Source organism: Rana temporaria, chromosome 4, assembly GCF_905171775.1.
Source record: "Rana temporaria chromosome 4, aRanTem1.1, whole genome shotgun sequence".
Lineage (NCBI taxonomy): Eukaryota > Metazoa > Chordata > Amphibia > Anura > Ranidae > Rana > Rana temporaria.
Window position 1 is genome coordinate 201,305,673 of NC_053492.1, and position 12,987 is coordinate 201,318,659.

At 41.9% G+C, this 12,987-nt stretch overlaps 1 protein-coding gene across 8 annotated transcripts in view; it reads right to left on the minus strand.

Annotated features, from left to right (window-relative positions):
- The window catches only part of DIS3L2 (DIS3 like 3'-5' exoribonuclease 2), a 727,039-nt gene that overhangs the window by 259,236 nt on the left and 454,816 nt on the right, over nucleotides 1-12,987 (minus strand). The window lies entirely within an intron of this gene.

Genomic DNA, 12,987 nt, shown 5'->3' on the forward strand with positions numbered 1-12,987 from the left:
CCAAAGCCATTGATATTTACATAGGCCTGCCCATGTGCCGACACGGAAGTTGCTGAAAAAGCCTGAAAGAACCTTTCCCAGAAAAGACAATTCAATCAGGACATTTTTACTAATAAAACAGGGGAATCGATTACATAAACATGAGCATTTTAGCCGATATTAGAGCAGATGCATCAGAAGTGTTCCATCTGTGTTCTTTCCACCAATCTGATATCTATGTTCTGACTTTCACGAAAATCAGATGTGCTTATTTTTGATTTGGAAAATTTAATTGCAAATATTTAGCAAGTGCTATAGACCTGCGATTCTGAAGTAAAGTTCATTTAACTCTGACTTTACTTAAGGGAGCAAAAACATATTTCAATAGCAGGCTTCTGTGGCCTCAAGCTTTTTACCATCATGTTATAAACTCAAACTTTCAACAAGAACTTTGTGAACTACAAAACACAATCCTCTTCTGAAGCCTGAGTACTTGACAGCCACAGAGGATGAGAAGACCAATGGTGCATGACAGTGAAAAACAGAAACATTTACACAGACTGTCAAAATTACTCTTAAGAATAATTGTATTGCTTAGTTGTAAGTAGTTGGCATTTTAACATCCTAAAGTTTTCTAGGATGAGCAGTCAATCAACACAGGAAAAAAGCTATAACTCCAAAAAGCATTTACAAGAGTGCTTGTGTAACCTTTTCCTTGCTAAGAGGTACTCATCTCCCCACAGCCCTGAACTTGTTCGCCTGTGTCAGCATTACTCAGAATCCTAATTTAATAAGCCCGGTGTTATCCGCTTGAACTTTGAAAGCTAGGTTATACAACCGACAAACTGAGAACGATCTTATGACATGAGATAACAGGAGCAAGCAGCCAATCTAAACAAACTGTACGAAGGTTCAGGATATCCCCCACAGTGGGGAGCCTTTAGTAGACCCCCTGAGATCCCAGGGCCTTTAATGGAAGCCCCAAGTAAATATTTGGTTACATATATTTACATAATGTGAGCGGTTAGAACGCAGGTCGAGATGACTACGCCTAAAATTTAATTTAAAAAAAGAAAAGATCTATAATTTTTACAGCTTGATTGCTTTCAATTGTCTTACACAGGCAAATACCATAGTAGAGAGAGTACTGGGAAATCCTGATATCCTGAACCTGCAGTAGGAAACCCATCACATGACCAAATTTTTTTGTTTAAAGTATTAAAAGTAGTAAAAATAAATCCATGTTTTTTACAGACCTATTCATTCACTTCAGGACTGACCACATCACAAGACTATATACCAGTAAGGCTAGTAAATATATTCAAAATGTTTGCACACAAACATTGAGGAGCCCTTCTGGCAAATAAGTAGAGTTGTCTAAACTGCAAAAAAAAAAAGCTAAAAATATATAAATGTATCAATGGTATCACCTATATTTTTTGTAAATCAAACTTCAGGAAAACATAAAATTTCAAATAAGTTAATACTGTTGCACTTTTAAATTCCTAACCACTTCAGCCCCGGAAGAATATACCCCCCCCCCCCCTCCTGACCAGAGCACTTTTTGCGATTCGCCCAGCTGAGGGAGCTCATTGTGATTAATGAGTTTAAGGCTCTGTTTCCACTAGTGTGACTTGTAATGCGACTTTGGACACAAAGTCGCATTACAAGTCACAGCCCATTGATTTCAAAGGCAAACGTTCCCATCTATGTGCCTTTTGAAAATTAGCAACTGATGCAACTTTAAGACAGAGTGTAAAGTTGTATCAAAGCTGCATTCAGTCGCACTCTAAATCGCACAGCTTTGGAGTCACACTAGTGGAAACAGAGTGTGACTTTGATGCAGCTTTGAATTACCTTTACACTCTGGATGAAAGTCGCTTCAAAAGTTTCAACAAAGTATTAAAAGGTACCATTTTAAAGTTGCATATATGGGAACGTGTACCATTGAAATCAATGGGCTGTGACTTGTCATGCGACTGTGTCCAAAGTCACATGACAATTCATACTAGTGGAAACCGAGCATTAGTCTACGTTTCCACTATTGTGATCCCTCTTCAATGTCGCTGATTTTCAAAGTTGCTTAGATGGGAACGGGTCCTATTGAAATAAATAGGCAGTAAATTGTCACGCGACTGTTTAAAGTTGCATGCCACATCATACTAGTGGAAACAGAGCCTTAATGTGGTTGCCTGTACTATGATCATGGTAGAGAACTTTTAGCTACACCGACAGTCCCGCCGCCCCCCATGCACAGCTATACTGTATATGTGCCCTGCACCTCCCATCCCCCATGTCCTGTGTAGATGTGGCTTATTTCTTAATTTTCTCATGATTTAGGACAGGGGTCCCAAACTGGCATCCCTCCAGCTTTTGCAAAACTACAAGTCCCATCATACCTCTGCCTGTGGGAGTCATGCTTGTAACTGTCAGCCTCGCAATGCCTCATGGGACAATTCGTTTCCCAACAGCTGGAGGGCCACCAGTTTGAGACCCCGGAATTAGGATGTACAATTGGAGAACACTGGGCAGGAACCTATGATCAGCTTCTCCCATGCTGTATACACCCACTGGCTACACATGAACAGTGTCCCTCCCTGGAAGGGATGTCACTAGCTTTCAGTAACCACACCCACTGGCTGACTTTCGTCTCAGAAGGAAGCAGAATTGACGTCATGTGTCAAGACTGGATACGGCAAAATAAAGGTAGAAAAACTGGTATTTAATTTTGAGACATAAGGCTGAACATAGTTCACATGAATGATTGCAGGGGAGACTAAGTGTTAGGGTGGACTTATTGCTTTAAAATGCGCAATGATGCTCTATTAGTTTGGTGATATAGACACCTATACTACCGTGAACATCCAGGCATATCTCAGTTTCATGTTCCTGGACACCTTCCTGCTCATCAGATAGAGCTGTGGATGATGATTTTTCAGCACAATTGTTCTTTGACTGACAATTATTGCAACACCGTTCCCAGCATGGGCAAAAACAAAATATAATTATATATATATATATATATATATATATATATATATAAATATATATATATACACACACACACACACACACACACACACACACACATATATATATATATATATATATATATATATATATATATATATATATATATATATATACATATATACACACACACACACTTTTTTGAGCCGAGAGAGCACTGTTATTTAAAAACTGGGAGACAGGCTCATACTTTTAAGTGACTGGACACCAATATAGCTTTAGAGCGCTTCTCCCCTATAGCACTACACCACTCAGATTCCTCCATTTCTAAGCAAACACTACAGAGTAACCAAAGAATGGAAAGAAGGGTGGACTGTGTCCTGTATGCAAGTAACGAATAAGCCAAAATTCCTCTTATTTTAATCATATAGTATAAAATCACAAGCAAAGTGTTCACAGGCCCTGGGATGTCCCGAAGCAATACTTGAGTGGGGTGGGCAACAACTAGGAAAACAGAACTGTGCCAACAGGCCTAACAAGGGTCAAAAGACCCAACTTTAGAGTGCCACTGCAAGAATCTTGCGGCTGAAAGCTACATCTACAGAAGACTGGACATCTACATGGTAAAACTTTGAAAAGGTATGAACAGAGGAAGATGTGGCAGTCTTGCAAAGCAGGGCTACAGAGGTCTTGTGCAGGAAAGTCCAGGAAATGCCCACCAATCTGGTGAAGTTGTCATATAAAAGTACAGGAATAGATTTGTCCTTGAGCGAGTGTAAGCTCTTGTGATCAGATTTCTTATACCATTGAGCAATGGTGGTCCTGGAAGCACGGTGTCCCTTATTAGGCCCTGAGGATGGGACAAATAGGGAAGGTCTACCCGATCCAAGCTGTTGCTTCGAGGTAGATTAATGGCTCGGACTACATTCAGGCTAGATTTTCTTTTTATGGAGCAGGGCATAAGGATAGTAGGACTGTTCTCTTTTGAGGCAAAGGACTGATAAGACCTTAGGCAGAAAGGGTGGTCTTGAGCGCAAGACTACCTTGTCATTGTGAAGGTATGATAACCAAAAAGGCCATTTTGCAGGAGAGGTCATCTAAGGTAATATCCCTGATGTGTTTAAATGATAGTTTCAGCAGATCAGAGAAAAAACAAGTTGAGATTACAAGCAAGCTCAGGTACACCATGAAAAAGTGTTTTCACAAGGAAGAAGGTCTTTGAAAAACAATAGACAAAGCCAAAACTAACTTTTAGGTGCAAAACCTGTTAAAGACTGGATTGTGGGAAGGCAAGAATGAGTCCCAGAGCAATCTCTGGGATTGAAACAAGCAAAAAAGGATCAGGTATGATATTCGCCATTTCTGAAAGTGGGTTTTCTTGCTTTTAGCAAGGTAGGAACAACACTCAAGGGATCCCACCATCTTTTAAGAGACCTGTGATTCAACAGCCATTCCATTAAAATCAAAGATTGAGAAGTGGAATGGAATAGCAAGCCACAAGGCAGCAAATGTGGCCTGCTGGGAAGAGGCCAGGGGTCATCCAATATAATTCTTCTGAGCAGGTCTGCCTACCAGGTTCTTCAGGGCCAGTTTGGTGTAATGAATGTTGTGCCTCTCGTGCTCTAGGTTTTCTAGCAAGCAACGCAGAATTCACATGGGGAAAAAAAGGCATAAATGAGCTTGAACTGAGACCAAAGAATTATCAGAAGCCCAGCCACAAACAGATGTCGTTTTATTGAATCTGGAGGCTAGGAGATCTACACCTGAAGATCCTCAAGTCTGACAATCAGATCAAAGAGGTGTGGGTTAAGGGCACATTGTCTTTGATCCAGGTGGTGGCAGCAGATATAGCATTGTTCCAGATGTCTACTCCTGGAGAAAAAATAAATAAAAAAATCAATAGACTGAGCTTCTCTCCATGATATTATCTGGGTTGCTACCTTTAAGGTTCCTTGACTCGTGGTACTCCTTCATAGTTTATGTAGGTCACAGCCGTGATACTGTCTGAATGCAAACTTACTGGGTGTCTTTGGGGTTAGTGTTTCAGAGCCATTTGTATTGCCCCAAGCTCCAGATGTTGATGGGGAGCTTTGCTTCCAGAGGTGATCATGTTCCCTGGACTGTGATCAACACTTTCCCTCTGTGGCTGTCTTGGCTCCTCCCCGCAAGAGCTAACCTCCTTCTGGGAGGAGCTCTCCCAATGGGGTTAGCTTGCAAGCTCGCTGCCGTGTAATACAGTGACGGCCATAGCCGCCAAGTGTATCACTGCCCCCCGCGTCATTGATTTGACAGCAGCGTGAGCCAATGGCTGTGCTGCTATCAACCTTCAATGAAGAGCTGCCTCAAGCTGGGGGAAACCATCGCGGGATCACGAACAGGAGTTTTCCCGCAACAAAAACAAAAACAGCTTTTCAGAGCCCACAGTTGAAATTTGAGATCAGATAATGAGATTTTTCATGACCATCAGGCCTCATGGTAGCCTTTTTTTGAGGCTGTACTACTGGTCCAAATTCCTCCAAGACTTCAACACATCGTGTTGCTTTGGAATAAGCATGCTTATTTTCCTCGACCTACCCAGCCTCCTGTTCAGCTAAACAAGGAATTCTCTTTGCTTGGTTGTTCTCAAACCCAGCATTAAAGGGTTTGTTAATCTGTGTGTTTTACCTTAAAGGGTCACTAAAGGAAAACAATAAGTTTTTTTAAATAACAAACAAGTTCTACTTACCTCCACTGTGTAGTTCGTTTTGCACAGAGTGCCCCCAAACCATGTCTTCTGGGGTCCCTCGGCAGCTGTCTCTGGTCCTCGCCGCAATTAGTAACCACAGTCATGCAAGAGCTTGCATGGTGGTCACTAATTGCGGGCGCGCTCCCGTGATACAGCGAGCGGCCACAGCCGCTCACTGTATCACTCGGCCCCGCCCCTTGTCACTGGATGTGATTGACAGCAGCGCCAACCAATGGCTGCGCTGCTCTCAATCAATCCGCTCTAGCCAATCAGTGGCCAGGCTGAGCGACGAATAGGATATCGGGACCGCGTGGGAATTTCGAGGGGTCAGGTAAGTATAATGGGCGCTCGGGGGGTGCCGGCAGCAGCAGAAGTTTTTTCACCTTAATGCATAGATTGCATTAAGGTGAAAAAATGTTTTCCTTTAATGCATCCTATGCGTTAAGGTGAAAAAACACCTTGCACACTCGGGACCCCCCAGCCCCCCCATTTTACTTACCTGAGCCACAAAACTTCTGTGCCGACACCAGAGTACTGAACAAATAGACCCACCTGCTTTTGGCCTCTGTAAAAACAGAGTTATTTATACAGATAGGGGATTCTTCAGAGAGTCATTACACAATAGTTGCTCCAAAAGGAGAAGACCTAAGCTCTAGGGCTTCAGACCCAAATTGTGTTAAGAAGACACATAGCAACTGTAAGTAATGGAAGAAATACCAGTTCTGGAGGTGGTATTTAGACTTTAGCTAATCGAAACCTAAGGAGTCTCCCTCCAAACGCCTAGCAATGATCATTTTGCTGTCTAAAAATATTTAAAAGGTCTGGCAATGCCAGGCCTCCCTGTCCTAGAGGTTTCTACAAAGGTACAAAGTCCTATCCTTGGATAAGAGGAAGACCAAATAGAGGAGCGTGTGGTACACTTAAAAATACAAACAATGTATCCATATTGGAGAATTGCGCAAGAAATACAAAAAGATAAGCAAGATCATCTTTAAAAGATTCACCTGTCGATCAAAGAGAGTGGCAAATGTCGCCATGAGTCTAGCTCGGTCTTTACCTTAGTACGGAGGGGAAGTAGATTAAGCGACATATAATTTTCCACCCTGGGGGAAATATGGACGCCAAGATATTTAAATTTGCAGACCCAAAGTATAGGAACATTCTGTACAACCTGTGCTTTGGCATCAATGGGAATTATGCTGGATTTCTCCCAGTTCACTCAGGTCTGAAAAACGCTCAAACTTTCTCAGTATCTCAACTGCAGCTGTGAGCGATGGCCAGAATCCTGCAAAAAAAAAAAAAAAAAGACGGTCATCTGCATATAATGCAATGCACTCACGAATGCTTTCCACCTCCAAGGCTCTAATAACCGATGATGTCCGCAAGGCAATGGCGATAAGTTCCATTGCAAGCGCAAATAGAGAGGGAGAAAGCAGGCATCCTTGACGAGTAACTACCTATGGAAAACAGGGGAAAAAAGACTGTAGTAAGACAAATGGACTACTGTAGAGCAAAGTAATCCAGATAAGATATTGATTACCGAAACCCATATGTCTTAAGACCATGGACATGGGTCCAGTCCACTGATTTGAAGGCTTTTGCCATGTGAAGTGAGACCACCACCCTCACCACAGGATTAGCATGATCAATCTGCAAGTGTGCAAATAGCCTGCGAAGATTAGTGTCTGTGGCTTTCTGGGGAATGAATCCAGTTTGGTCTATAGCAACCAAGGTAGTGATGACCCGCAACAGTGTAGAGGCTAATACTTTGGTCAAGATCTTAAGGTCCTGGTTCAGAAGAGCAATGGAGGAACATTCAAGAGGATCCCTCCCCGGCTTAGGTAAAAGAACAACCTGAGCCTCCATAAGGGAGTCAGGAAGAATCGTGCTTTGGACTTTTGAAGACAGCTGGAAAAGAGAGAAGTCCTTTAGAAGATGGTCCCCTAGATAACCTCTGACCTGGGTGCCCTGAGTCCCGAGAAGGGTTATTAGGACCTTTGTAAATATCAGATAGGTCAAAGGGCAATTCAACAAACTGGAAATTACTGTCTACCACTGTAAAGCACAGAACACATCGTTGGGGTGGATAAATGGGTATATTCAGCTAGGCATTTTCAAGGTCAACGGATGACAGATATTTTTTCCTCTGGACTCAGAAATTTACCAACCTTGCAGATGAAGGCATTTATTGTCCAGATTAGGATGAAAACCTCTGTTGGGCTTTGGTAACATGAACGGATTTGAAAATTAAATTGTCTTGTGGGGATACTAGCACAACTGCTCCATGAGAAGAGATGGTTCAGGGCATTCTGCAAGTCTGACCGTCCTCTGGAAGTTTTTGGTTCATTTGAGAGAAGAAAGCAATGAGAGTAGAGCCTTAAAATCTATTTTGTACCCCTTCAAAGCCAACTGAACCCAGAGGTCTTGGATGTCTGTGGCCCAAAGAGAGGCACCCTGTAATTGACTGTCCCCCACCCTTATGAGTAAGAGCACCCATTCATAGGAAATTAGACTGTGGGCTTTGGGGTCCAAGACTTGCACTGAAAGGAAGGGTTGCATTTCAGTTTTGAAGTGAATGCCTGGGTAGTGCGGTCAGGTGCTCTGCATTTTGGAGGTAAAGGCTCCTGAGGAGGGAGTTTTGAATGAATCTTTAAAGGGCATGCATTTGAGGTGCTTTAGTGCAGGCATCTTCAGCTGACCAGGCTTTGAGCCAACCACAAGATTCTGTGCATGTGAATAGAGATAAGAACAATTCTGAAAATAGATTGTAGAAAATAGATTGTTCTAGGGTATCCACACAAACAAGCAAAGCTGAAGAAAAGTGCTGTAATTGCTCCACAGGATCCTTTTGATTGTTCATTGCCCAAGTCCAGTTAGCAGCAAGAGCTGGTTGTAGGGCTGGTCCTGCAGGAGTAAAGAGCTATCAGCAGATTCTCAAACTTTGTATATGCAGAGTATTTGAATGATGGAATATCTTCAATTGGTACAGTAAAATGTTGAGAACCGAGACTGCAGGATCAACTAGTAATAGACCACATTTTAGCAAACGCTTCCAGTTGATAGAGTGCAGTCTGAGAAATTGTGATATAGGTGCAAAAAAAAAAAAAAAGCTTTAGTCAGGTAGACCTGCTTGTTGTGAGCCTGTGAGAGCTGGAATCAGATGGAGACTGGTAGTAGAATCAGTTCCTGCTTCAGTGCAAATGAAGCAGCATCACTCCGACGTTAAGTGTTGTGCAGCCCTTCAGCAGAGCAAGTTTTCATCCGAGGTTCGGCTGTTGCGCCCTTTTCAATATAACTACAAGTGAGGGCATTGCCCAGTGGAGGACTCACAGAGTAGGGTGCAGAACATATTATAAACATGTCCAGGAAGAGTATGCAGCAACCTAGGTGTAAACCATCCTATAGCAAATCTTCATTGGGAATTGGCAAGGAGGAAACACCCAAGTACCATTTAAGGGCTCTAGGAGGAAATGCCAGTAAACTGTGCAACCAATGTTGTGACGCAACACCTGGCCATCCACCTGAGACCAAGATCTGTGAGTGACTGAAAGTTTGAAAAGTGTACACTGTAAAGTGAATATATTCCAAACTGTTTCACAGTAATGTCAGAGTAACATCTGTGAACTTCTCTTAATAGTCCATGACACTGGATTGTAAACACAGTCTAGGCATGGCTCGTCATAGTGGGTTTCCCCCCCCCAAAGGGGTCTTGAGGGTCTGGGTTCCATAGCAATGGACCATGGTCCTGAAGCCATATAGCACCCTGCAGCTGACTACATTTTGCAGTAAGTGCCAAGGTGAGTGCCTGTGCAGGATCCAGTCACTAAAGCAACATTACCGGTTGTTCCCACATCATTGGGTCAGAGTAGGGCCCCCAAAACGTTACTGGGGTTGTGCATATCTGGATGCACTGCTTCTATTTTTTGGATTAGGCTGTAAAGGAGTTTAGGAATTCAAAGATAAATAAAAACTAGTTAAACCAAGTGACTTCTCTGCAAAGAGGTCCATAACCTTAAAGTTATATTAAAAGGATATTAAAAGAAAAAACGTATACTTGCCTGCGCACTGATATTTCACAGCGCAACCCTTTCTCCCTCCTTGAAATCCTCTGCCGACTGTCCATTTCTCTGTGCTCTGGGTGCCTGCTTAGCAAAGCCATGCACTATGGGGGCACCCATGTGGGCAATGGCCCGAGCTGGGCTGTGTCGAGATACAGCACTGGCAAGCCATGCCCTTCCTCACAGGAATTTGACTGACAGCAGTGACATCACTGGACCGGAGAGAGAACAAATTTGTTTAGGCCCCTTTCACACTGGGCAGGGGAGGTGCGGTGGCAGTATATCGGTGCGATTTTTAGCACCGCTATTCTGTCGTATTTACCACGAGGCGCATTGCCGGTGGTATTACCGTGGTTTCCCATTGATTTCAATGGTAAGGAGTGGTATAGGAGCGGTAAACACCCCGCTCCTATACCACTTCAAAGATGCGGCTAGCAGGACTTTTGGAGCGGTCCTGCTAGTGCACCACTTCAGTGTGAAAGCCTTTGGGCTTTCACACTGAAGACTGCAGGGCACGATATTTTCAGGCGGTATAGCAGCGCTATTTTTAGCGCTAAACCGCCTGAAAAACATGTAAGTGTGAAAGGGGCCTTAGGGACTGGGTGAGGTGGAGGTGGCTATTTTTTTTTTAACCTTAATGCAGGGAATGCAAAAGTTGCACAATTTTAAAAACGTTTGCAAAAGTATGAAAAAGGAAATACTGAAATATTACATTGGCGTAAGTATTCAGACTCTTTGTAATAACACTTAAAATTCAGCTCTGGTGTCTCTTATTTCACTTTGATCGCTGCTGAGAAATTTCTACATATTGGAGTGCACTTGTGGTTAGGGCCGGTGCCAGCATAAGGCAGCCACCTTAGGATGCGGTAAGCGGGCTTGGACAGGATTGAGCAGCTTTCCACAGTGCAGTGCATTAATAATGTGGAAAGGGGCACCGCTCATCAACCACCAGAACAAGCTAACATGAAAGAAAAGACAGCCCCTGCATAGTAATCACTGTCAGAGTCCAGCAGTCACAGTAGGCGGGCAGTGGCATCATGCTAATTGGGCAAAGTGGTCCTGGGGAAGGCGGGGCTTTCCCAGTGATGAGGGCGGGGCTGGGCACAGTGGAGCCAGTGGATCAGTTTCTTCAATATCTGCATAGTAAATCAGGCTTGCCCTTCAAGTAGGCTGTGCCAGAAGGTTTGAGGCTCGTCTGTGCTGTTTGGTTTATTCTAAGTGGGATACTTTGTGGCATTTGCGTAGTAATGGTTTTCTTCTGGCGAGACGACCATGCAGCACATCTTTCTTCAAGTGGCTCCTTATTGAGCATCTTGAAACCACCACAACATGTTTCCAGAGTCCTGTATTTCACCTGAAGTTATTTGTGTGTTTTTCTTTGTATCTCAGATTTTTTTCCTGCCAATTGTGGCTGAAATTTTAGTTGGTCTACCTGACCGTGGTTTGGTTTAAACAGAACCCCTCATTTTCAACTTCTTGATTAGAGTTTGAACACTGCCGATTGGCATCTTCAATTCCTTGGATATCTTTTTATATCCCTTTCCGGTTTTATACAGTTTAACTATCTTTTCCCGCAGATCTTTTGACCATTTTTTCTTTCCCCATGACTCAGAATCCAGAAAAGTCAGTGCAGCACTGGATGAAAGATGCAAAGGTCTGTCAGGAGTGCAGAAACATATTGATCTTTTATACACACACCAATTACAAGCAAACAGATCACAGGTGAGGATGGTTACCTTTAATAGCCATTCAAAACGTTTTGTGTCAACTTGTGTGCATGTCATCAGGCCAAAATCACCAGGGTATGTAAACTTTTGATCAGGGTCATTTGGGTAGTTTCTGTTGCCATTATGATTTAAAAAGTAAAAAATATGTGATTAATAAATGCCTTCAGCCAGACACTAATCATGAGTGAAAAATGTTTAAGTGTTATTCATATTCTCTGAAAAATGACCAAGAAATCAAATTCTACCAGAGTATGTAAACTTATGAGCACAACTGTGTATGTATGTATGTATGTATGTATGTATGTATGTATATATATACATATACATACATATATATATATATATATATATATATATATATATATATATATATATATATATATATATATATATATATATATATATATACACACACACACACACACACACATATATATATATATATATATATATATATATATATATATATATATATATATATATGTGTGTGTGTGTGTGTGTGTGTGTATATATATATATATATACACACACACACACACACACACACACATACATACATATATATATACACACACACACACACACACACACACACACACACACACACACACACACATATATATATATATATATATATATATATATATATATATATATATGTGTGTGTGTGTGTGTGTGTGTGTGTGTGTGTGTGTGTGTGTGTGTGTGTGTGTGTGTGTGTGTGTATATATATATATATATATATATTTGGTGTGTGTGTGTATATGTGTATATATATATATATATATACACACACACACACACACACACACACACACATACATACATACATACATACATATATATATATATATATATATATATATACACACACACACACACACACACATATATACATACATACACACACAGTACAGACCAAAAGTTGGGACACACCTTCTCATTCAAAGATTTTTCTTTATTTTCATGACTATGAAAATTGTAGATTCATACTGAAGGCATCAAAACTATGAATTAACACATGTGGAATTATACATAACAAAAAAGTGTGAAACTGAAAATATATTTCATATTCTAGGTTCTTCAAAGTAGCCACCTTTTGCAGCAGACACATTTCTAGAACTGTTAAGAGGAGACTGTGTGAATCAGGCCTTCAATGGTAGAATATCTGCTAGGAAACCACTGCTAAAGAAAGGCAACAAGCAGAAAAGACTTATTTGGGCTAAAGAACACAAGGAATGGACATTAGACCAGTGGAAATCTGTGCTTGGGTCTGATGAGTCCAAACTTGAGATCTTTGGTTCCAACCCCCATGTCTTTGTGCGACGCAGAAGGTTCCCACCGTGAAGCATGGAGGAGGAGGTGTGATGGTGCTTTGCTGGTGACACTGTTGGGGATTTATTCAAAATTGAAGGCATACTGAACCAGCATGGCTACCACAGCATCTTGCAGCGGCATGCTATTCCATCCGGTTTGCGTTTAGTTGGACCATCATTTATTTTTTCAACAGGACAATGACCCCAAACAC